At 47.3% G+C, this 23,845-nt stretch overlaps 1 pseudogene; it reads left to right on the top strand.

Moving 5' to 3' along the window:
* Nucleotides 1-7,783: 7,783 nt before the first annotated feature.
* Nucleotides 7,784-22,802, top strand: LOC132533010 (uncharacterized; annotated as a pseudogene).
* Nucleotides 22,803-23,845: the final 1,043 nt, after the last annotated feature.

The following is a 23,845-nucleotide window of genomic DNA, read 5'->3' on the forward strand; positions in this document are numbered from 1 at the left end:
CATGAATAACAATAATAACCACAAAAATGATTTCTAAAAAAGGGCAACAAAAATAGGGGGAATAGCCTCCAGGAGCAGTAGATTCAAGATGCAGTCACCAAGAGCCAGCAATTCTAGAGGAAAAAATGCACCTTACACAGCCTATAATGATCCTGGATCCATATTCTAAGTGGGATAAAATAGAAAAGCTAGCAAGGGTGGGGATGGAATACTGAGTTCTGATGTTGGGAATTGTGTTGAATTAAATCCCTCTCATCCTATGTTCTGGCCAATATTTCCCCTTTATAAGTAAAAATTTAAAAAAGAAGTCATAACATTTATACCAACACTCCTGCAAATGTCATTTCCCCCTAAGCATGAGCAACCCACAGCAATGGCAAATTACATAAAACAGACTATATAAAAAGCAGTTATGTTGATCAACCACAGTTAACATCATCTAATATAAGAAACTTGTTTGAAAGGAAAACCAGGCATGCATAATAAGTTATTTCATGTAAACACATTAGCAAAGACACAGTGAAACATAGTCCAGAATGACAAAACACTTTCACAATTAAATTCTTATCAATAACCTCGAAATCAAAAAAAAGGCCAGAGACATTTTTTTTTAAATATTTATTGATGTGGTGTAGTGCAGGTGATGATAAGTGGAAGACAATAGAACAGGTATGCATGAGGTTCTGAAACTGATATAGAGAACTACAATGATATTCTGTTTTTTTCAGAGAGGTAAGCAGAAAGAAAATCCAGAGTATGACCCCGAATGACTAGTGAAGGATTGAACTTTCAACCTCATAAAGACAACAACTATACTCAATTTGAAAGACACACCTTTTGATACATGAATTATTTTTGTGTAAAACAGTTTTGTAGGATATATCAGGAGAATTTAATGAAGTAGCACTATCTCTGAATCTCCCTATCTCAACCTCCCTATTCTTCTTAATATCTCAGTATCAAATGATAAATAAAGAGAACATTTTAAATAGCAGACATTATAAATAAGAAAGGTATGGGGGTATTTGGTGCAAGACCTGGTTATGTACACACATTACAGTGATCAAGAACCCAGTAAAATACCATGGTCCCCACTAGCAGGGGAGGAGCTTCATGCATGTGGAAGAAGGGCTCTAGGTATGTGTCCTTATTTGTATCCACACTCCCCTATCAACTTCTTACTCTCATATAATACATAAAACAGTTTTTTTTAATAAAAATGAAAGGGAGTGGGGCGTTAGCACAGCAGGTTAACTGCAGGTGGCACAAAGTACAAGGACTGGTGTAAGGATCCCAGTTCAAGACCTCGGCTCCCCACCTACAGGAGAGTTGCCTCAAAAGCAGTGAAACAGGTCTGTAGGCGTCTTTCTCTCCTCCTCTGTCTTCTCCTCTCTCCATTTCTGTCTGTCCTATGCAGCAATGATGACTACAACAATAAAAATAACAAAATGGAATAAATATTTTTTAAATAGATAAATAAATAAAAGCAAATAAAAATGAAAAAGAAATTTAAACTGCAAACCTGTAAAATGTCATATACACTGGAGGCCAAGTACAGAACAAAAATTTATAAGTATATAAGAAAGGTAGTGCAATTGGAACCCTAAAGTAAATGGTACATTTTGTAATTACTGTTTACAATATTTATACACCTGCTGATTAGTGAAAAAATATACTTAGCACCTCACTACCAAATGCTATGATGTATTGCTACTGTGACCTTTTGCTTAGCAATCATCCAGGCTCTGAAAGGTTTCCCGAACATTCCCTTGCAAGACATGTCAAACTCAGTAACACACTTAGGCAGGTTTCTGTGCTGTAGTCTCTCTCCCTCTCTCTCTCTCTTCCCTTCTCTTCATTGGCATGTGAGTGTGTGCTTGGGTGTGCTGTTCTATTTTTATTTCCTTTTATAAGTGGTTAGAGACAGAAAAATTTGAAAGCATGGAGAGAAAGATATACACTCGCAGCCCTAGTCTAACATTTGTGAAGCTTTCTCCCTGAAGGTGGGGAACCAAAAACCTTGCACACTTCAATGTGTACACTTATCCACTTATGTGAGAGATAAAAGGGGATTAAGGAAGAATACTAGTTATAGAATCTGATTTAAAAGAATCTCCCTGGGATTCAAAAACAATCTGAGGACCAGGTGGTAGCACACCTGGTTAAATGCACACAATACAATGAACAAAAAGACCAAGGTTGAACATCCTGGTCTTCACCTGCAGGGGTAAAGTTTAACAAGTAGTGAAGAGGGCTGCATATGTTTCAGTCTCTTTCCCCTCTCTTATTTCCTCCTACACTCACTGTCTCTATATATGAAAAGTTAAATATTTTAAATAGAGTGACCTTCAGAAACCCAATCTCTAATGTTAAAAAAAGTATTAAAACAATTAATTAAAAGTATATGGCAAGAACTGGGAGAGAAATGACTACTGAAGAAGCCTGAAGTCTTAGTCCCCCTCTTGTGCTTCCCTCTTGTGGACACTCAGCAGAATGCAGCTGAGCAAGAGAATTCACAAACTCCCAATGGTGAAGCCCCATCCACTTGGAAAGCCAAATTCGGAATCCCCATACCTAAGAGGAAAGAACAGATGTCTAGGGGAGTCTATGTGTAACTCAAACCTTGACATGCACTGGGGACAAATCCTGAGCTCTCATTGCACAAAATCTCTACAGTTATGTGCTTTGCTGCCTCCTTGTTGTAATAAAACAGAATGAGGGGAGTCGGGCAATAGCGCAGTGGGTTAAGTGCATGTGGCGCAGAGCACAAGGACCTGTATTAGGATCCCACCTGCTACCCACCTGTAGGGGAGTCACCTCACAGGCTGTGAAGCAGATCTGCAGGTGTCTATCTCTCTCTCCCTGTCTTCCCCTCCTCTCTCCATATCAACAACAACAACAACTATGGAAAACAATAAGGGCAACAAAAAGGGAAAATAAATTTATTAAAAAAAAAGAATGCATCTGCATTCCCCTTGCCACTCTCAGTGGAGTCTTCACAGAAAAATACACAAAGAATGGGAATGGGAACAAATAAGGTGAGGGTTGCCTTGAAGATAAAAACTTACAACAGTATCCAGAATCCAATGTGCCATTCATACATGCAAAAGCACTTGTGCAGTGTGAACTTCCTTTGTCATGGCACAACCCGGGCTCAAGCCCAGCCCCCAAGACACTGAGACAGGTTTTTGTGATGGGGATTTGCCTATCAGCCTACCTCTCACACTCAAATCTCTGCACTGGAACATGAGTATAAATATGCATATATGTACTCTCATGTTTTCATTTATTGATTATTGGATGTCTCCATCTCTCCCTCTACTTGTTGTCTCGATACAGGAAAAGTGAATTATAAAGAGAATAATCTTCAAAAACAAATCCCCAATATGTCAAAAGAAAGTAACAAAACAATTAACAGGCAGGGGGTAGATAGCATAATGGTTATGCAAACAGACTGCCAAGCCTGAGGCTCCAAAGTCCCTGGTTCAATCCCCTGCCCCACCATAAACCAGAGCTGATTGGTGCTCTGGTGAAAAAATAAGTAAAATAAAATAAATTAACAGTTAAAACTACATAGCAAGAACTGAGACATACCTGCACTGATAGCCACAATTATATGCCACTATTTTTTGAATTGATAAAGACATAGCAAAATGTAGAACATGTGCATCAATATGTCTTCCTATAAGCTGGGGAAACAGCTTAATGGTGATGCAAGAGAATCACATCAGAGGACATAATTCCCCTGGACAGGAGACTGGAAAGGGGCCTAAAGGCAAAAGCAGAAGAGGGTATCCTACCTGGGGCTTGTAGTCTGATGTCAGCAAGCACCACCACCCAGACTGAGAAACCACCCCCTCGCCCGTGGTGATCACAGTAGCACCCTTTGGAGTCTGTGACAGAGCTGGGGGATGGGGCAGGAGGGGCACAACACACAGCCACCACCCAGCACAAGGAGAAACCAGAAGCATAGAAAGCAGCAGGGCAGAAGACAGGCAGCTGGGGCTAGTGAGGGGCTAGGCCACAGGCAGTCTACCTAATCCCAGGCAGGTATAAGTGCCTCCCACAGCCCTCAGGAGGTAACCTCAAAGCCCTCAGCAGAAGCATGGCTGAGCTGCAGGTGGAGAACTGGGGATGAGGGAGGGGGCTTCAGCCTGCCCTGGGGACAGCCTCTGAGCCCAGCCCTCAGCAGAAGCATGGCATGGTTGTGGGTGGGGAATTGGGCAGGGGAGAGGGGGATTCAGCATAGCTGGCTCCTTGCACCTGAGCACCCATTCCCTGGGGACAACCTCCTACCCAAGACTCAGGGTCCAGGGGGGCATGCCCCCTTCCAGTTCCCCCCCCCCACGGAGCTAAGCTCAGGGGCCCTGCAAGCTCCTAAAAGCTAGTGGGATATCAGCCATGTGTTCCTCCAATAGGGGGAGGTGTGCTGGAGGCCCCCCTCTCCTCCAGGGACCAGGCTTGACCTTGAAAGGAGAGCTACTCCTGGGAGCAGGAACTCCTGGGCCTGACCTGCCAGGGCTTTGAGGTGCTGGGAGACCCTGCTCAATCCCTCCAGGAGTAGTTGGAAGGTCCTGAGTTCAATCCCCGACATCACATGTAGCAGATTGCTGTCTGATTGTTTCTCCTATCATTTCTCATGAGTCAATAAATAAAAAATTAAATATTTAAAAACACATCACCATAAAGAATATACAGTCAGGGATTATTTCTATACTTCATTAAGTATCAACGTAATCGGGAGTCGGGCGGTAATGCAGAGGGTTAAGAGCACGTGGCACAAATTGCAAGGACCGGCATAAGGATCCCAGTTCAAGCCCCAGGCTCCCCACCTGTAGGGGAGGCCCTTCACAGGTGGTGAAGCTGATATGCAGGTCTGTCTTTCTCTCCCCCCTTGTCTTCCCCTCCTCTTGATTTCTCTGTCCTATCCAACAAGGACATCAATCATAACTACAATAAAACAATAAGGGCAACAAAAGGGAATAAATAAATATCTGAAAAATAAAGATATCAACATACTCAAACAGATATGTAGGATATATTCTTCACAAGCCACTGTCATTACACCAGAATAAGAGTCTTATCGAAATCCTACAGTAAAATGATTTAAATTAATTATATTAATTATGTAGATTAAGAAACTTTAAACAAAGCCCAATGTGATTTGATATACTCAGTCTTTAAATTAGAATGAAAATAGCATTGTAAAAAGATAGATGTTTTTGAAAGCAGTCTTAATATCTATTCCTGAAATCAACATCAAGTTTAGAATAATGAATTTATCTAGTATTGCTTTATAATTTTTTTAAATATTTATTTTATTTATTCCCTTTTGTTGCCCTAGTTGTTTTATTGTTGTAGTTATTATTGTTGTTGTTGGATAGGACAGAGAGAAATGGAGAGAGGCGGGGAAGACAGAGAGGAGGAGAGAAAGACACCTGCAGACCTGCTTCACCTCCTGTGAAGCGATTCCCCTGCAGGTGGGGAGCCAGGGTTCGAACCAGGATCCTTATGCCGGTCCTTGTGCTTTGCGCCACCTGCGCCTAACCCGCTCCACTACAGCCCGACTCCCTGCTTTATAATTTTTATTTATTCATTCCTTTATGGGATATAGATTACAAAAAAAAAACAGGGAAAGGCAAGATAGAATACTTCACCACTTATCATGCTCCTACTCTGCAGTTGGGGACAAGGGTTCTTGATCAGAAATCCTCAGAAATGCTAACATGTTGTCAGTGAACTGTGGCACCACCTGTGCTCTCCCACAATGCTTTTTATTGAAACTTTATTGCAAATACCAGAAACACCTATTTCTCACAGATATTATCAGTTAAACCCAAATAGCTAATCCCTGGCGGATCTAAGCCGTGGCCCTCAGGAGGCACATTGCAGCCCTCATCAGAAGCATGGCGGGGCAGCAGGTGGGGGAACTGAAGATGGGGGAGGGGGATTCAGCATGGCCGGCTCCACGCTCCTGAGCATCCATGCCCTGGGGACAGCCTCCCAGGCCAGCCTCGAGGTCCAGGGGACACGTGCCCGCCGGTGCACCCCTTCCAGAGCTGAGCTCAGGGGCCCCGCAAGCTCCTAGTGGGACGGGCGGGATATCAGCCACCACGTGCTGCTCCGATGGGGGAGGTGCGGTGGGCCCCCTCTCCCCCGGGACCTTGGCCTTGGCCAGAGAGCTACTCCTGGGAGCAGCTACTCCTGGGCCTGACCCGCCAGAAGTCTGAGGCGTCAGCCACCCTTCTCGATCCCTATGGGAGGTTTCGAAAGCCCCCGACCTGGGTGTCCCGGCCAAGTGGAGCCCGAATCACCCCGCGTGACCACCCAGGGCCGGGCGCAGGATTCATGGGCCCCAATTTCAGGCCACCAAGCCGCGGTGAGCGGCTCAGAGGATCTATCAACCGCCTGGCGCCACCTTCCCTCCCGCCCCCGTTGCTCCACGCCCTGGACACTCACCTCGCACTCCAGTCTGGGCTCTCCACCGCCGCCTTCCAACTCCCTTCTTTGGCCACATGGAGGGAAACGGGGCAAAAAAGAGGTAAAAAAACAGGTGGGGTACCGCATAATGGTTATGCAAAAGAGACTTTCATGCCTGAGGCTCTCAAGTCCCAGGTTCAATCGCCCACACCACCATAAGTCAGAGCTGAGCAGTGCTCTGCTAAAAAAATAAATAAAAATAAATAAAAGGGGGGTTCCTGTTCCGCAGCGGGCAGAGTGATGGAAGTGAAGCCAAGGGGCATGGGCTGAACGCAGCGCCCTGAACTTCATGGAGGGCCACGGAAGGAGGTGGCGCCAGAGCCAAGACCCCGGTGGGGGAACAAAGAGGTACCTGACTGTAGGGAGACAGCCGCGGGGGGGAGGCCTCTGCCAGGACACCTGGGGAGGAGCCGCCACCACTGGGCAGGAGGTGGCGCAGGAGAGGGTGTGGGACCTCATGGAGAAGCTGTGCGGGGGCAGGACGGCGCGGCAGGAGGAAGGTGAACAGGCTGCAGCCCGCGGGGCAGGCAATCAGTCCGGCCTGGGATTAATTGCTTGAAGAGGGAGCCCCGCCCGCCCCCCGTGCCGCGCCATTGGCCCAGGTGCAGGTGGCGGAGGAGGGGCTGATGGATGGCCGTGAAGATTCACCTTGAATGTGGCCATGGAGCCCCTCCCAACCCCGCCTACAGCCCTGAGCTGGCCCCTAGGGGTCCTGCCGCCTGCCTGCAAGCCTGCTCCCCAGTCCCAAGCCAAGGCAACAACTTATTCTATTAATTATGTAGATTAAGAAATGTTAGGGCAGAGGATAGATAGCATAATAGTTATGCAAAGAGACTCATGCCTGAGTCTCCAAAGTCCCAGGCTCAATCCCCTGCACCACCATAAGCCAGAGCGGAGCAGTGCTCTGGTTAAAAAAAAAAAAAAACTTTAAACAAAACCCAATGCGATTTGATATACTGTCTTTAAATTAGAGTCAAAATAGCACTGTAATAAAATATATGTGCTTTACCACTTATTAAGCTCCTACTCTTCAGTTGGGGTGTAGGGTGCTTGATGGGAAAACCTCAGAAATGCTAACATGTCAGTGAACTGTGTGCTCTCCCACAATGCTTTTTATTGAAACTTTACTGCAAATACCAGAAACACCTATTTCTCAAAGATATTATCAGTTAAACCCAAATAGCTAATCCTCGGCGAGTATAAGGGCCTCCCCCGGCCCTCAGGAGGCACATTGCAGCCCTCATCAGAAGCATGGCTGGGCAGCAGGTGGGGGGGAACTGAAGATGGGGGAGGGGGATTCAGCATGGCCGGCTCCACGCACCTGAGCATCCATGCCCTGGGGACAGCCTCCCAGACCAGCCTCGAGGTCCAGGGGACACGTGCCCGCCGGGTGCGCCCCTTCCAGTCACCCCCCACGCAGAGCTAAGCTCAGGGGCCCCGCAAGCTCCTAGTGGGGCAAACTCCTAGTGGGACGGGCGGGATATCAGCCACCACGTGCTCCTCCGCTGGGGGAGGTGTGGTGGGCCCCCTCTCCCTCGGGACCTTGGCCTTGGCCAGAGAGCTACTCCTGGGCCTGACCTGCCAGAAGTCTAAGGCGTCAGCCACCCTGCTCGATCCCTTCGGGAGGTTTCGAAAGCCCCCGACCTGGGTGTCCCGGCCAAGTGGAGCCCGAATCACCCCGCGTGACCACCCAGGGCCGGGCGCAGGATTCATGGGCCCCAAGTTCAGGCCACCACGCCGCGGTCACCGCAAAGGATGGTGGTTCAGAGGACCTACCAACCGCATGGTGCCACCTTCGCTCCCGCCCCCATTGCTCCACGCCCTGGACACTCACCTCGCACTCCAGTCTGGGCTCTCCACCGCAGCCTTGCAGTTCCCTTCTTTGGCCACACGGAGGGAAACGAGGCAAAAAAGAAGTAAAAAAGCAGGTGGAGGTACCGCATAATGGTTATGCAAAAGAGACTTTCATGCCCGAGGCTCTCAAGTCCCAGGTTCAATCGCCCACACCACTATAAGCCAGAGCTGAGCAGTGCTCTGCTAAAAAAAATAAATAAAAATAAATAAAAGGGGGGTTCCTGTTCCGCAGCGGGCAGTGATGGAAGTGAAGCAGAGGGGCATGGGCTGAACGCAGCGCCCAGAACTCCCTGGAGGGCCACGGGAGGAGGTGGCGCCAGAGCCAAGACACCGGTGGGGGAACAAAGAGGGAGCCGAGCTGAGGCCGCGCTACCTGACTGTCGGGAGACAGCCGCGGGGGGGAGGCCTCTGCCAGGACACCTGGGGAGGAGCCGCCACCACTGGGCAGGAGAGGCAGCACAGGAGAGGGTGCGGGCAGGACGGCGCGGCAGGAGGGAGGTGAGCAGGCTGCAGCCCGCGGGGCAGGCAATGAGTCCGGCGTGGGATTAATTGCTTGAAGAGGGAGCCCCGCCCACACCCCGTGCCGCGCCATTGGCCCAGGTGCAGGTGGCAGAGGAGGGGCTGATGGCTGGCCGCGAGGATTCATCTTGAATGTGGCCGCGGAGCCCCTCCCAACCCCGCCTACAGCCCTGAGCTGGCCCCTAGGGGTCCTGCCGCCTGCCTGCAAGCCTGCTCCCCAGTCCCAAACCAAGGCACGCCCAGATGTCCCCGCCAGCCCTGAGCTAGCTGAGGTGCCTGCAGCATGGTGCCCTCTGAGAGGGAAGAAGTCAGCAGCCCAACCCAGGCTGCCCCCACACCTATCTCTAGCTGCTGTGGGGTCACCTCCCCTCTGCATCTGTTTAATAAAGACACAGAGAGGGCAGAGGAGATAGCATAATGGTTATGCAAAAAGACTCTGCTGCCTGAAGCTTCAAAGTCCCAGGCACAATCCCCTGCATTACCATGAACTGCAGCTAAGCAGTGCTCTGGTAAAAGAAAAAAAATCTTACTAATGCCAAGAAGATCCCACTCCACTGCCTGATCAAGCACTGGAATTCATGCCTCCCATACTGAGCAAAGACCCAGGTGGGAAAACAAAGAGGGAGCCTAGCTGATTGATTTTCCTCTGTCCTGTCCAACAATGACAACAATAACTACAATGATAAACAACTAGGGCAATAAAAGGAGAAAAACAGCCTCCAGGAGCAGTGCAGGTACCAAGCCCGAGCAATAACCCTGGAGCCAAATAGAAAAGATAAATAATACAAACTTATGCTAGGCTTTAATGCACAATCCTTAGCCTGAGAAACTGTAACATCTCTTAATCCCTAATTAATAATTTAACACTTAGCCAGTAACATGAAAGCCAAGTAGAATTCATTAATACCACAGAGAATATTAGAGTACAGAAAACATAAGATGAAATACTCTTTTTTAAATGTTTTATTACTTTTAATGAGAGAGATACAGAGATAAATAAACAGAAACACCAGAGCATGGTTTAGCTCTGGTTTTAGATGGTGCTGGGATTGAACTTGAAGTTCAATGCTCTTTATAGTCATTATTGTTTCAGAATGAAGCGGTTGGGTTGATTAAACAGTGTATAACACTTTGAAATCTAAAACACAAGGTCCAGCATCATAAGATTCAGGGTGTCGGTCTGGGCCTCTGCTCATCTCTATCTTAATGAATAATTTTAGAGCTCTGTTATAGCAAAATAGCTATGCAAAAAGACTTCTATGTCTGAAGGTTCAATTCACAGCCTCCAACTGGTGCGCCCTGTGATCAGGACAGTGTATGGTTTCTCATTCCAGGCGGCACTGCTGACTGTGGACTAGAAGCCTCAAGCAGGAACCTCTGGCTTGCTTTTACCATTAGGCCCCCTTCCAGTCTCCTGTCCTGTGGTTGTGAGAGAGCAGGGGAGGGACAGGCCATAGAGCTGTGTCCTCAATTCTGTGAGATTTCAGTATGTAATCTAGAGCCTCCCACATGCAAGGTCTGCACTCTGCCTGCAACACTACAGGGATTCAGGCCTGGTCATCTCAGCCCAGCCTTCATGCTGTCTCCCACCCCACATTCAATGTTCCTAAGAGTGTTAGTATAGTACAAGAGATAAGAAAGGGGGAGAGAGGGAGGGACACCACAGCACTGCCTCGTTTGAGTTTTAAGTTGCAGGTTTCACTGGCTTTACCACCTTCTCTGCTCATTAAATTCTGTTTATTGTTTAGTCTACATTTTGCATTATTCTTTTGAAACTATGTTATTTATTTGGAAGACACAGATCAGTTGTGGTGATAGAGACCTGTAGCACTGTTTCACTTTTTGTGAAGTTTCCCCCCTGCTTGGTAGTACTGAGGCTTTAACCCAGTGCATTATAACATGTGTGCAGCACTCTCCTTCCCCTACTGTATTTATTTTTCTACTAGAACACTGGTACACTCCAGCTCATTGTGGCAAAGGGAATAGAGCCTGTGACTTTGAAACCTCAGACATGAGATTCTTATTGCATCATCACTGTGCAGCCTCCACCATCCTGATGAGTCTCAGCTGGCTGTGCTTACGACTAAATTTCCCATAAGTAACTTCGTGCCCCACCTGCAGTGAGTCAAATTCAAGAGTGAAGCTTGTTCACAGGTGTATATCTTTTTGTCCTCTCTCCCTAACCCTTCTATTTTTTATAGTCTATCTAATTAAAATGAGAAATAATGGGAGTCGGCGGTAGTGCAGCGGGTAAAGCCACGTGGCGCAAAGCACAAAGCACTGGGGTAAGGATCCGAGTTCGAGCCCCCGGCTTCCCACCTGCAGGGGAGTCGCTTCACAGGGGGTAAAGCAAGTCTGCAGGGGTTGAATATCTTTGTATCCCCCTCTGTCTTCCCCTCCTCTCTCCATATCTCTCTGTCCTATCCAACAACAACATCAATAAGACACAATGACGATAAAACAAGGGGGGAATTTAAAAAAAGAAATATTAAGAAATAAAATGAAAATATGGCCACCAGGACTAGTTCATCCGTACTTGCTGTGCCACAGTAATAACTTTGTTGGCCATAAAAAAAGAGAAATTTCTCTTTGTTCATAATTTCCACATCCAATGTAAACCTGTTTTAAAGCTCTCTCTCTCTATATATATATATATATATATATATATAGAGAGAGAGAGAGAGAGAGAGAGAGCTCAGAAGTATACCTCAGTGTGTTAGGGACTAGGCTTCATCCTTGGTTGTGCCCATGACAATACAAGTTCACTCTGTGATGTGTGTATTTCAATATGTGTGCCACTGCTTGGCCTAGCAAATCCCCTCAGCACAAGTGCTTTTGCATGAATGAATGGCACATTGGACTCACAAAACTGTCTTTCTTTCCCGAAGTCATTTCTCAACATGGCTCTTCCCATGCCTGTGCTTTCTGTCATTTTATAGATGCTATTGGGGAGTCGGGCGGTTAAGCACTGCAGTTAAGCGCAAGCAGTGCAAAGCACAATGGCTGCCTCAAGGATACCCGTTCGAGCCCCCAGCTCCCCACCTGCAAGGGAGTCACTTCACAGGCGGTGAAGCAGGTCTGCAGGTGTCTATCTTTCTCTCCCCTGCTGTCGTCCCCTCCTTTATCCATTTCTCTCTGTCCTATGTAACAATGACAACATCAATAACAACAATAACTACAACAACAATAAAAATACAACAAGGACAACAAAAGGGAAAATAAAGATTAAATATAGATTCCATTGAGAGTTGCCAAATAGGAGCACAGCTACATTCTGCTGTGTGACCACAAGGTGGCAGCAACCCATGTACTTCTGTGTATGTGTTTTGTAAAATGAGAGTAGATCAGGTATTGTCGACTATAGATGTCAAGGTTTGAATTGCACACACGATTCCCAAAAATCATTCTTCTAGGGTGTATTGATCCCCCGTTTTGCTTTCTAGGTGGATGGGGTTTCTTTACTGGTCTAGGGAGACTCCATTGGGAGCTTCTGAATTCCTGTGCTCTGCTGAATTCTGTTGTATGTCCACAAGAGGGCAGCACAAAAGCAGAAGAGAGATTCCTTGAAGGCTCCCTAGAGGCACTTGTCAAGGAGATTACTGACAGGGCTTCTGAGCATGGCTGAAGAGCATTGCCTATCAAAGTGCAGGCATCATCTGTAAGGCGGGTCTCAGAAAATAGCCCTCCAATGAGAACCCAGATAGGGGCTATGGGGTGCATGTTTAGAAGAACAAGCCAGTAAGAGTCCAGCAAAGGGGCCTTATAGACCTGATCAGGGAGTGTGAGGGGTGGGCTGGGAAGGCTGTCTTTCAGTCTTCTGATCTATCAAAAACCAAGAATACTGACCTTCCTAGGGGGTCCCTAAGAACTATCCAATCAGCAAAGGTAGTGGGCCAAGGGTTGGGCTCAGAACAGCTGGCCTAAGAGAGCCCAGGTGCCTACACTTGGGGGCATGTATCTGAAAACCAGCCAATCAGAGTCAAGCAGAAGTGCTTCAATGGGTCCTCACAGAGGTATTAACAAGGAACTTCTGGGGAGCACAATGTAGGTGGTTCTGGACATTAAATGCCAATCACTCAGGAAGAGTACTGACCCTTCCAGTCCCTGGGTGGATCCAGGCATCCCTGGCTAATGAAAGTACAGTAAAGTCAAGCTGGCATGCAGTCCCTGAACATTCTAGGGCTGCCAGGGGTTTAAGAGCTGGCCTTGGGGAATCCAGCCATCTCCTGATAAATGTCAGCAGGCACTAAGTTTCTGTTAAGAATTTCAAGAACTGACAGTGCCTGGCTCCTGCTAGCAAAGGAAATTTGAAACACCTCTTACAGCTTTGGCCCTGAGGAGATACGTAGGAATCCCTCCTGGAGCCTTCAGGCTGGCTGACTCCTGACCCCAGGTTATTGGCCCAGAGATGTGCTCCTAGTTTAGTGGCCTTCTAGCCATAGGTGAGAATATTGCCTAGACAGAAGAAGGAAGTTCAAGTTTCAAAACAATTTGACCTCATGAGGCACTTGGAAAAGACATTTCACATCAGAAGTCAGGTCAATCAAAGCACCCTCTTTCTAAACCCTGGAAGCTTCAGATTTTGTGTGGAAAACTTGTCACTTGTGTGGTCATCAGTGCCACATATCCTTCAAATTCGACACACATATGGGGAAAATGTAATGTGCCAGTGGCATGTAGTTTCACATCTCTTGACCTGGCCTCTCATGGGATAAGGAGAAGGACGCTGTGCAGGAGGCAGAGGAGGGCTGGAATTGCAAACAGCAAATTTTGCAGTGTAAACTACCTTTGACATAGCACAACATGGTTAATAATACCCTAAGGCAGGAATAAAGAAACAACAGTGATAACCAACACTCTACCACACACACACACACACACACACACACTCAATTTTTCCTGAGATAACTTGGATTGGAGTTGCTGTATTGTCGCCAAGTAAGATGTCAAAGTTTCATGGGTGGAGAGGGAAGTGTTAAGTTTCTGGAATATGAAGGAAGAGAAGTGCCTAGAGCCGTTAGATAGTTACATAGTTAACGAAGGGAGCCTGGGTGGAGGGACACCTGGTTAAGTTCACAGAAAACAATGTGTCAGGACCCCATTTTGAGCCCCTTGTCACCACTTACCTGGCTGAGGAAAAGCTGAGCTAGTGGCAAATCAGAGCTGCAGCTGTCTCTCTGTCTCTCTTCCTCTCTTCCTGATTGGTTCCCTGCCCTATCAATTTCTGACCATCTCCTAGTAAATAAGAAAAATTAAAATAATGTACATAAATACAGGAAAAGTGAGAAATATTATCCCTGTGCCCACTGTTATATTTAACTGCTGAATGTAAACCATTCACCCCCAGTAAAGAACAGTGAATTATTGAGGTTACAAACATTTTAAGTAAAATAGTGACAATTCTTTAAGCCATGCAATTCAAATCCATTGTGCATTGGATGTCACTAACATGAACTAAGATAATGTGTAGAGTTTGTGACAGGAATTGTATTGTGCATCAAAAGATCCCTAAAATTACAAAATAAAATATACCAAGCAGAAGAAAATACTCCCCATGGGATACCTGTCTAAATAAATAAATATGCAAATAAATGGGGAGGATCTAGGAAAAATTTTGGAAAACACTTAAAAATGAAAAGCTCAAGAAGAACAGATGATGGCAGTATTGTCCAGACAGACTGCTGAGAAACTGATGACTGCTTCAGAAGTTCCCTGACACTTCAGTGTTCAGGGAATTGAAGATTTATGGAGAATGAAAACAAACACATATGTATTGAACCTTAGACTAGAAAATAAAGAGGCAATTTCTGTGCTATGATCATTACAATAAGGATACTGCTAGAAATGCTATTAGAAATGTTATTGGAAAGTTCAATTATTTATAATTGTAGTGAATCCTGCTCTAAGTATGTGGCCACTTATTTATGAAAAATGAGTCTCGTACAAACGTGGTATTTCCAGATTGAGATCAAATACATGGGTCATCAATTCTAAAAAAGATATATATATATATAGATAGATAGATATAGATATAGATAAATATTCACAAGCTCAGTGATAGTTAGCATATACCTGTATTGTGAATTTGCAGGTATAATTGCCACCCTCTCTAGTCCTGGCTGCTTCTCTGGGTGATATATATATCTTTATTATAAATTCTGAAAATACAGGCATGGATATGAGGAGACAAAATATGGCTTGTGCCAGAGAGACTTCCAAGGCTGAGGCTCCAGTAGCCAAATTGTAATCACCAACACAGCAAGCCAGAACTCAGCAGTGCTCTGGTAACTCTCTTTGTATATCTGGGCCTGTCAGTAAAATAAGGATATAAGTAAAATATTAATGAGTGGAGACAGAATGAGTGAGAACATTTGAGAGGCAGAGACAGAAATGTTGGAGAAGAACTAGACGCTGAAAGAAACCATAGCACCAAAACCTCCTGCTCTGCTTTCATTCTTGACAGGTTCAAACCTGGGTTGTAGAGATGGTAAGGCAGCAACTCTCATGCCCACAGACCCCCAGACCTACACTAGGCTTTCCATATAATTTTCTACCAGGCATGGACAAGTGTGAATATGTGTGTGTGCATGTGTGTATGCATGTGTGCCTGTGTGTGTGTGTGTGTGTGTGTGTGTGTGTGTGTGTGTGTGTGTGTGCTCAGAGCTCATCTATACTAGTCTCACTGCATGGCTGCTAGGTAGCCACCCTCACCTGCAACCTAACTACAGACACCCCACCTGGTCAGGGACAGGCCAGGTAACCCAGATTCTGCCTAAGTAGGAATGCATATGTAAAGGGACAGTCATGTCTGACTCTCCATAGTTCTCACTTTAATCACCTGCCTCACTATCATCCAGAAACTTTCACCCACAGGGAAAGCTGGGCCACCCCTCAGCATTCAAGGGCATGAGCCTGGCCAGTCCTGTTTGGCTGCCTTCTCAGCCTCCAGACTCTCAGTCCACTTCTCAGGGCATCAGACTACAAGCTAGCAAGCACCCAGGCAGAGCTGTATTTTCAACATGGATGGGAACTCTGCTTGAGCAAACAACAGTGGATGAACCCAACCCCTTACACCTACCCTTCAGGCTCTGCTAAGGAAATTGCTCCTGTAGCCTCTCACAGCCCTGAAAGATGTTGTCCAGGTATCCACACATCACACTCAGAGAGATTCCCAAAAGAGGGCTTGCATGAGTCTCCCATGCAATGTCGCTCTGCGGGCAAAAACCAGAAGTTTCCCTGGCCAGCACTTTGCTACGGAAAGACAAAAGACAAAAGGAAGATGTGTGCCTCTATTGGCTGAGTCAGGAGCTTCCAGTGGAAATCAAAGACGCACCCTCCTGAGTGCTTGGCTGCTTCTAACAAATGCACTTTGAAACACCTGTTAAAGCTTGGTCCCTAAGAAGATACTCAGGTATCCTTCCAGGAGCCTGTGGACTGGTTGACCTCTTGACCCCGGATCATTGGCCCAGAGTTGTGCTCCGAGTTTGGTGGGCCTTATGGCCATAGATGAGAATATTGCCTAGACACAAGAAGAAATTTCACGATGCATGCACTGACTTCCACTAAAGGCCCAGTGAAGAAGGCACGTAGACACAGTTCTTCTTCTAGCGTTTGCCCTTCTTCTGTAGCCAGTCAACAGCGTCAGGTTGAGCCTGATGTCAAGTTTCAAGACCTCCTTTGAATCTGGAGAGGTGGCAGTCATTGATTATGTGGGTCATAGTCTGTCTGTAGCCACAGGGGCAGTTCGGGTCGTCTCTGGCTCCCCAGCGATGGAACATAGCAGCACACCGGCCATGGCCTGTTTGATAGCGATTGAGGAGAGCCCAATCATAACGTGCGATGTCAAAGCCGGGTTGACGCTTGCAGGGGTCTGTGATGAGGTGTTTGTTCTTTACCTCAGCTGACTGCCAGCTCTGTTTCCAAGAGACTGGAACAGAGAAGTTCAGTGTAGGCATAGGGGACCAGATTGGGTGACGAGACGTCAAGCGTTGGACAGGGTGGGCAAAGATATTCGCTTATATTGGCAGGTCCGGTCGAGCGTAGACGTGGGAAATGAACTTAGATGATGCCGCATCCCGACGAATATCTGGCGGGGCAATGTTGTTAAGAACTGGCAGCCATGGAACCGGGGTGGAATGGATGGTTCCAGAAATTATCCTCATGGAGGAATATAATTTGGAATCGACCAAGTGGACATGGGGGCTACGGAACCCTACTGGGGCACAGTATTCTGCAGTGGAATAGCATAATGCCAGAGATGATGATCTTAGTGTGGAAGCACTCGTGCCCCATGAGGAGCTGGCCAGTCTTGCAATGATGTTATTCCTCGCGCCCACCTTTACTGCAGTTTTTATGAGATGTTTGTGAAATGACAGAGTGCGATCGAGAGTAACGCCAAGAAGACTGGCTGGGCTTCATGCCGGATTCTTGTATCACCAAGCTGCACAGTAAGCTCATGCGAGGCCGAGGCATGGTGTAGATGGAAAACAGATGATACCGTTTTTGCAGTGCTAGGGATTAGTCGCCATTTTTTACAGTAATCAGATATCAGAGACTTGTCTTTCGTGAGTGTTTCCTCGAGGATGTCAAACTTGGATGCCTGAGTTGCACAGCAGATGTCATCGGCGTAGATGAACTTCCTTGAAGAAGTTTCTGGGAGGTCATTGATGTAAATATTAAATAGCGTAGGAGCCAGAACAGAGCCCTGGGGGAAGCCACTTGAGACAAGTCTCCATCTGCTAGACTTGTCACCCAGATGCACCCGGAATCTTCTGTTTTGGAGAAGAAACGATATAGTGTTGGCCACCCATGGAGGCAGGCATCTTGAGATCTTGACTAGGAGACCACGGTGCCAGACCATGTCATAAGCTGCTGTGAGATCAACAAAGACAGCACCCGTCTTTAAATTCTTCTGGAATCCATTTTCAATATAAGTTGAGAGGGCTAGGGCTTGTTTGCAGGTAGATCTTCCTGGGCGGAAACCAGCTTGGGCGGGTGATAGGAATTTCTCTGTAAGATGAGAAATATGTGACACAGTGAGAGAGACAGAATGACAGAGACAGAAAAGGACAAAAATTCTGGCCCTGTGTTGATCAGTGCTGGAGCACTGAAGACATACTATCCATGTCCAATGCATACTTCTTATGAGTGGTATTGTTATTTTATGTTTCTGACGAAGGGGAACACTTCAAACATCTAGGTCTCAGCCACTCTGAAAGGCAACACTTGGCATGCAGCCCATTCTCCTAAACTGCCATTGCCTCTCCAAATTGGAAGTAGTATTAGTGATGCTCCAGCCAAGAGATGCAGGCTGGCTGATTGAATCCCCCTGGTCCAGACTCAGCCTGTCCTGTGTGCAGGTAACTATACTCTATTTCTTCTTTTATTTACATTTTCTTGTAGGACTTGGTGCACAAAAGGAGGAAGAGGTGAGCAGATGATTTGTCAAAGGTATCTTGTGTTAAGAGAGTTTTGAAGAGTGATAAGAAGAATATGAATTGCTCTGTGAGATGAATCTCAAGACTGTGGCTGGGAAGGGCCAGGTCACTCCCTATAACCACTATAATCCAGAGCTGAGCAGTGCTCTAACTAAAAGATACTGTTCAAATATCTGTATGTTATGTATGTGTATATATATATATATATATATATATATTAATTACACTGATGTAACCATTTTGTACAGTGGATTTGATATGACATTAAAACAATTGATTGTTAAAACCTGGAGAGAAACTTAGCATCAAGATAAGAATTGTGAAATGGAGTAATATATCCAAATCATTAGGTATATGCAGCTCCTATAGGACCGAGCAAAAAAAAGCTCGAGAAGGAACTTATCCAGGAAAGTCTCTACATGGACAGCCACCACAACAAGCTTCCTAGTCTGGGAACACACACAGAGCAGCTGCTAGTTCCCAGTGCAGGTCTCAGGGCAGAAACATCTCCCTATTCAGTGTATTTATATCTGAAAATAAGTAAAGTGACCAAGGGCCAAGGAGAGCAAGAATGGTGACAATATTCATCTGTAATCCATAATGTGCCAAATGTTATGTACGAAATCACCTTTGTCACAGTGATTCTGTGGTTCTCTCTTTCCCTCACACACACACACACACACACACACATGCCCACATCCACACAGGGATGCGCAATGGACAGCTTTTACAAGGCTGGGCACTGAGGGCACTGAGGGCCCTGAGGGCCATAGGCTGAACTCCACTTCACACTTCCTGGAAGCTCGCCCAGCCTTTAAAGGCCAGCTCTGGACTCCCATTGGCGGGTTTCCTTCAGAAGGCCCGCCCATAGGGAGAAACCAGGTTCAGATAGACCAGAGGCCTAGGAGACGCCCAAAACCACTGCCAACAATCTCATTGGCCAGTGTTATTGGCCACGCCCAGGAGGCTCAGTGCCCCTAGTCAGTGATTGGCCAGCGGCCTTGAGCACCGCCCACATGTCCCTGCAGTATGCTCATTGGACCACCACTGGAAGGCCTGCCCACCAGCCACTTTCACTCGACTCTGATTGGCCTGGTGTCCCGGGACACACCCCCAGCTACCTTATCTTGGCTCCCATTGGTGGGCTGCTCTCTGAGGGGGTGGCCTCTGATAGGCCAGGCCCTAGGGCATGCCCAGAAAGGTCACTGCCCCTGGCCCATGATTTTCCAGCCTCCTGGGCTCCACCAACAAGGCCCACCCTAGGTGCACATTGGACAGCCTCCCGAGGGCCTAGCCCCCAGGCACTTCTGCTGGACACTGATTGGCCAACATCCAGAGGCACGCCACCCAGAGCAGGCACCTGGGCTCTCATTGGTGGGATGCTCTCCTAGGCCCACCCTCGCAACTCCTCCTCAGTTCTCATTGGCCAGCTCTAGGTTCACGTCCCTGAAGATCATGCTCCTCTTCTATGATTGGTCAGCTGTCTCTATGAATACACACACGGCCTTCCCCTCATGCTCATTGAGCATGGGCTTTAAGGGCCGCCCCTGGGGACTTTCAGCCATCCTCTGAAGGCCCTGTTTCTGGACACACAACCCCCCACAGCTCCTGTCTTGGCCTTTTCTTAGGACACTGTCTGCACTAGGCTGGCCATGATCTTGGGGCACACCCAGAAACACTTTTGCCACTCTCCTTGGCCACTGCCTCCAGGGCACTTGCTCCAAGGAGCCTCAGTACTTCACTGGTGCTGCCCTCTTGTGGACACTCAGCAGAATGCAGCTGAGCACAGGGATTCACAAGCTCCCAGTAGAGTCATCCCAGAGTGAAACCCCATTCACTTGCAAAGACAAATAGGGGGTTCCCCCTACCCCACAGGAGAGAATAGATGTCTAGGGCAGTCTATGTCAATTTCAAACCTTGCTCTGCATGGGACACAAATCCCGGAGTTCTCCTCATTCCACAAAATCACTACACTCAACTACCGGATTTGATGCCACCTTGTGGACACACAGCAGAAGGCAGCTGAGCTCCCCATGCCACTCCCAATTGAGTCTTCACAGAAAATTACACACAGCATAGGAATAGCAAAGGGAAGAACCAAGGCGAAGATCACCTGGGAGAATGAACAACAGTATCCCGAATCCAATGTGCCATTCATACTTGCAGAAGCACTTGTGCAGTGGAAATTTTCTTTGTCAGAGCACAACCAAGTTCCAAAACCCCCCCCCCCCCACGTGGATCAAGGTTTTGATTCCCTCACAGGTTCCTCCAAAAGTATTGGTGGCAGAGGCTAAGTGGCTGAGTTCCAAGAAGCCAATGGTGCTCTCAGACTCCATCCCTTGTTCCGATCTCATTGATCTAGGGCCAGAACTTCCCCCACCTTATTCCGCAGGTACCAGAGGACAGAACAACCACCCTCCCTGTCAACATCCAACAGTTCCTCTGCCTCAAGATAAGGGAGATCAGCACGCCACAGGACCTGCATTTGGCCTCCAGCCCCAGCAGGGGCAGAGGGAGCCCACATTGTCAGAACCCACTTCAGTCCCTAAGGCACTCCCGCTGTGAGCAGTAGGTTCCCCAGATGAGGAAGGGAACCAGACACTCTATTATTGGCCATTCTCTACCTCTGGCTTGTATAATTGGAAAACTCAGAACCCCCCTTCTCTCAAGACCCTAAGACATTGATTAACTTGTTATATTCTGTTATCTTTACAAATCCAACTACCTGGGATGACTGCCAGCAGCTCTTAGAGGTCTTGTTTACCACGGACGAGAGAGAAAAGATCCAGAATGAGGCGCGGAAAGCCATCCCTGGGCCCAATGGGAGGCCCACCCAAAATCCAGGCCTAATCGCAGTGGCTTTCCCATTGACCCGACCCTCCTGGGATTTCAATTCAGCAGAAGGTAGGGAGCGTCTCCATGTCTACTGCCAGACTCTAATGGCCCCGAGCAGCGGCTAGGAAGCCGACTAACCTAGCCAAAGTGGGGGACATGAGGCATGGACTGCAAGAAATTCCTGCAGCATTTCTAGAAAGAATCATAGAGGCTTTTAGGCAGTTCACACCCATGGACCCTGAAGCAGAGGAAAGCAAGGCAGCTGTGATAATGGCATTTGTCAATCAGTCGGCTTTAGACATCAGAAAAAATTGCAGAAGGTAGATCGACTAGGGGAAAAATCCTTGAGGGACTTGGTAGAGGTGGCAAAGAAAGTTTATAACAACAGAGAAAACCCTGAGGAGAGGGAGGAGCAGCTGAGGGCTGAAGAAGGAAGTACTGGGCTGCTGAAGGGAAGAAGCAGAGTAGGGAATTGACAAAAATCCTGTATGCCGTCACTCAAGGAGACAGACATGTAAGAGAAAGAGATAGGGGGTCAGGACAGAAAAAAAGAAAGAAGAAAAAAGGGGGGAGAGAGAAAAAGGTTAGAGAAAGACCAGTGTGCTTACTGCAAAGAGAAGAGACATTGGGCAAAAGAGTGCCAAAAGAAGACCATGACAAACAAACTTAAGCAGGTCCTGCTGGCACAGGAAGATAGTGACTAGGGATGTCTCGGTTCAGAGTCCCTCCCTGAGCCGCAGAGAACACTAGAAGTGGAGGGCAGCCTGTGAGCTTCCTGGTGGACACTGGGGCCCAACACAGTCCTCACCCAGCCGCTAGGACAATTAGACAATAAACAGAGCTGGGCACAGGGAGCCACAGGGAAGAAGATCTATAACTGGACTACTAAAAGAAGGGTTAACCTAAGCGTAGGCCAGGTCACACATTCTTTTATGGTCATTCCGGAATGTCCAGCACCACTACTAGGATGAGACCTCCTGAACAAGGTCGGGGCTAGGATACATTTTGAAAGGAAAAATTAGAGTAACTGACTGCCAAACTCAGCCCCTATAAGTCTTGACCATGTCATTGGTAGATGAATACCGCCTCTATGATACAGCAAAGGCTGGGGAAACCTTATCAGGATGGTGGCTGCAAGCTTATCTCCAGGCATGGGCAGAAACAGGGGGTCCCGGACTGGTAGTGAAACAGGCACCCCTGTTCATAGAACTTAAACCTGGGGCTGAACCAGTCCACATTAAACAATACCCAATGACATTGGAAGCAAGGGAGGGAATCACCCCTCACATAAAACACCTTTTAGATCTGGGAATATTGAGGCAACACAGATCACCGTGGAATATCCTTTTGCCTGTAAAAAAATTTGGAACTGGAGATTATCAGCCTGTACAGGACCTAAGGGAGGTAAATGACAGGACCATGGACATATACCCCACAGTACCTAACCCTTATACTTTATTGTTGGCTCTGACCCCAACTCATGTTTGGTATACTATACTAGAATTGAAAGATGCATTTTTCAGCCTGCCACTGGCACCTAAAAGCCAGGAAGTTTTTGCCTTTGAGTGGATCGAGGAGTCCTGTGGCATCACAGGACAGTTGACCTGGCATCGCAGGACAGTTGACCTAGACCAGGCTCCCTCAGGGATTCAAAAATTCGACTACTTTGTTCAATGAGGCACTACACTGAGACCTGAGTGAGTACAGAAATGCCCAACCCCAGCTGACGCTTTTATAATACATTGATGCCCTTCTCCTGGCTGCCCCAGATAAAGAACTGTGTATGGAAGGGACTAAAGACTTATTGCAGACACTTGGACAGCTGGGATATAGGGCCAGCATGAAGAAAGCACAGATCTGCAAAGAGGAGGTTGTCTATTTGGGACACAAACTGAGAGGTGGGCAGAGATTGCTCACCCAAGCAATGAAGCAGATGATTCTGGGCATACCGACCCCCACCAATAAGAGGGGGGTGCGAGAGTTCCTAGAATTGGTGGCGTACTGCCACTTATGGATCCCTGGGTTTGCAGAAATTGCTCGACCCCTATATGAAGGTGCGGCTGAAAAAGGAGAGTGGGGGTGGACTGAGGCTATGGACTTGGCTTTCCATCAGCTCAAAGAAGCCCTCCTGTTGGCACCTGCCTTGACCCTCCCAGTCCCCACAAAGCCATTTCAGATGTTCATAGATAAGGAAAAGGGGATAGCTAAAGGAGTACCGACCCAGGTATTGGGACCCTGGAAGCGGCCAGTCGCTTATATATCAAAAAAACTAGACCCAGTGGCAGCAGGATGGCCACCCTGCCTACAAATAACAGCGGCCTCAGCTACATTGGTAAAAGACGCAGATAAACTGACTTTGGGGCAGGCTCTAAAGATTACCACTCCACATGCTATTGAAGGGGTATTGAAACAATGCCCAGGAAAGTGGATGAGCAATGCCAGACTAACTCACTTTTAAGGCCTCCTCCTAGATTCCCCAAGAATACAATTTGTAGCCCCATCCACTTTAAATCCGGCTACCCTCTTCCCAGAAGCAGATTTAGAAAAGCAGCATGACTGCATGGAGTTGCAAAGGGACTCTCATGTCTTGCTCTCCTGAGTTCCCCATTGAATCTCATGCCTCACTTTTCTTCTAGCGTTTGCCCTTCTTCCGTAGCCAGTCAACAGCATCAGGTTGAGCCTGATGTCAAGTTTCAAGACCTCCTTTGAATCTGGAGAGG

The sequence above is a fragment of the Erinaceus europaeus genome, chromosome 15 (genome assembly GCF_950295315.1).
Source record: "Erinaceus europaeus chromosome 15, mEriEur2.1, whole genome shotgun sequence".
In the NCBI taxonomy this organism is placed as follows: domain Eukaryota; kingdom Metazoa; phylum Chordata; class Mammalia; order Eulipotyphla; family Erinaceidae; genus Erinaceus; species Erinaceus europaeus.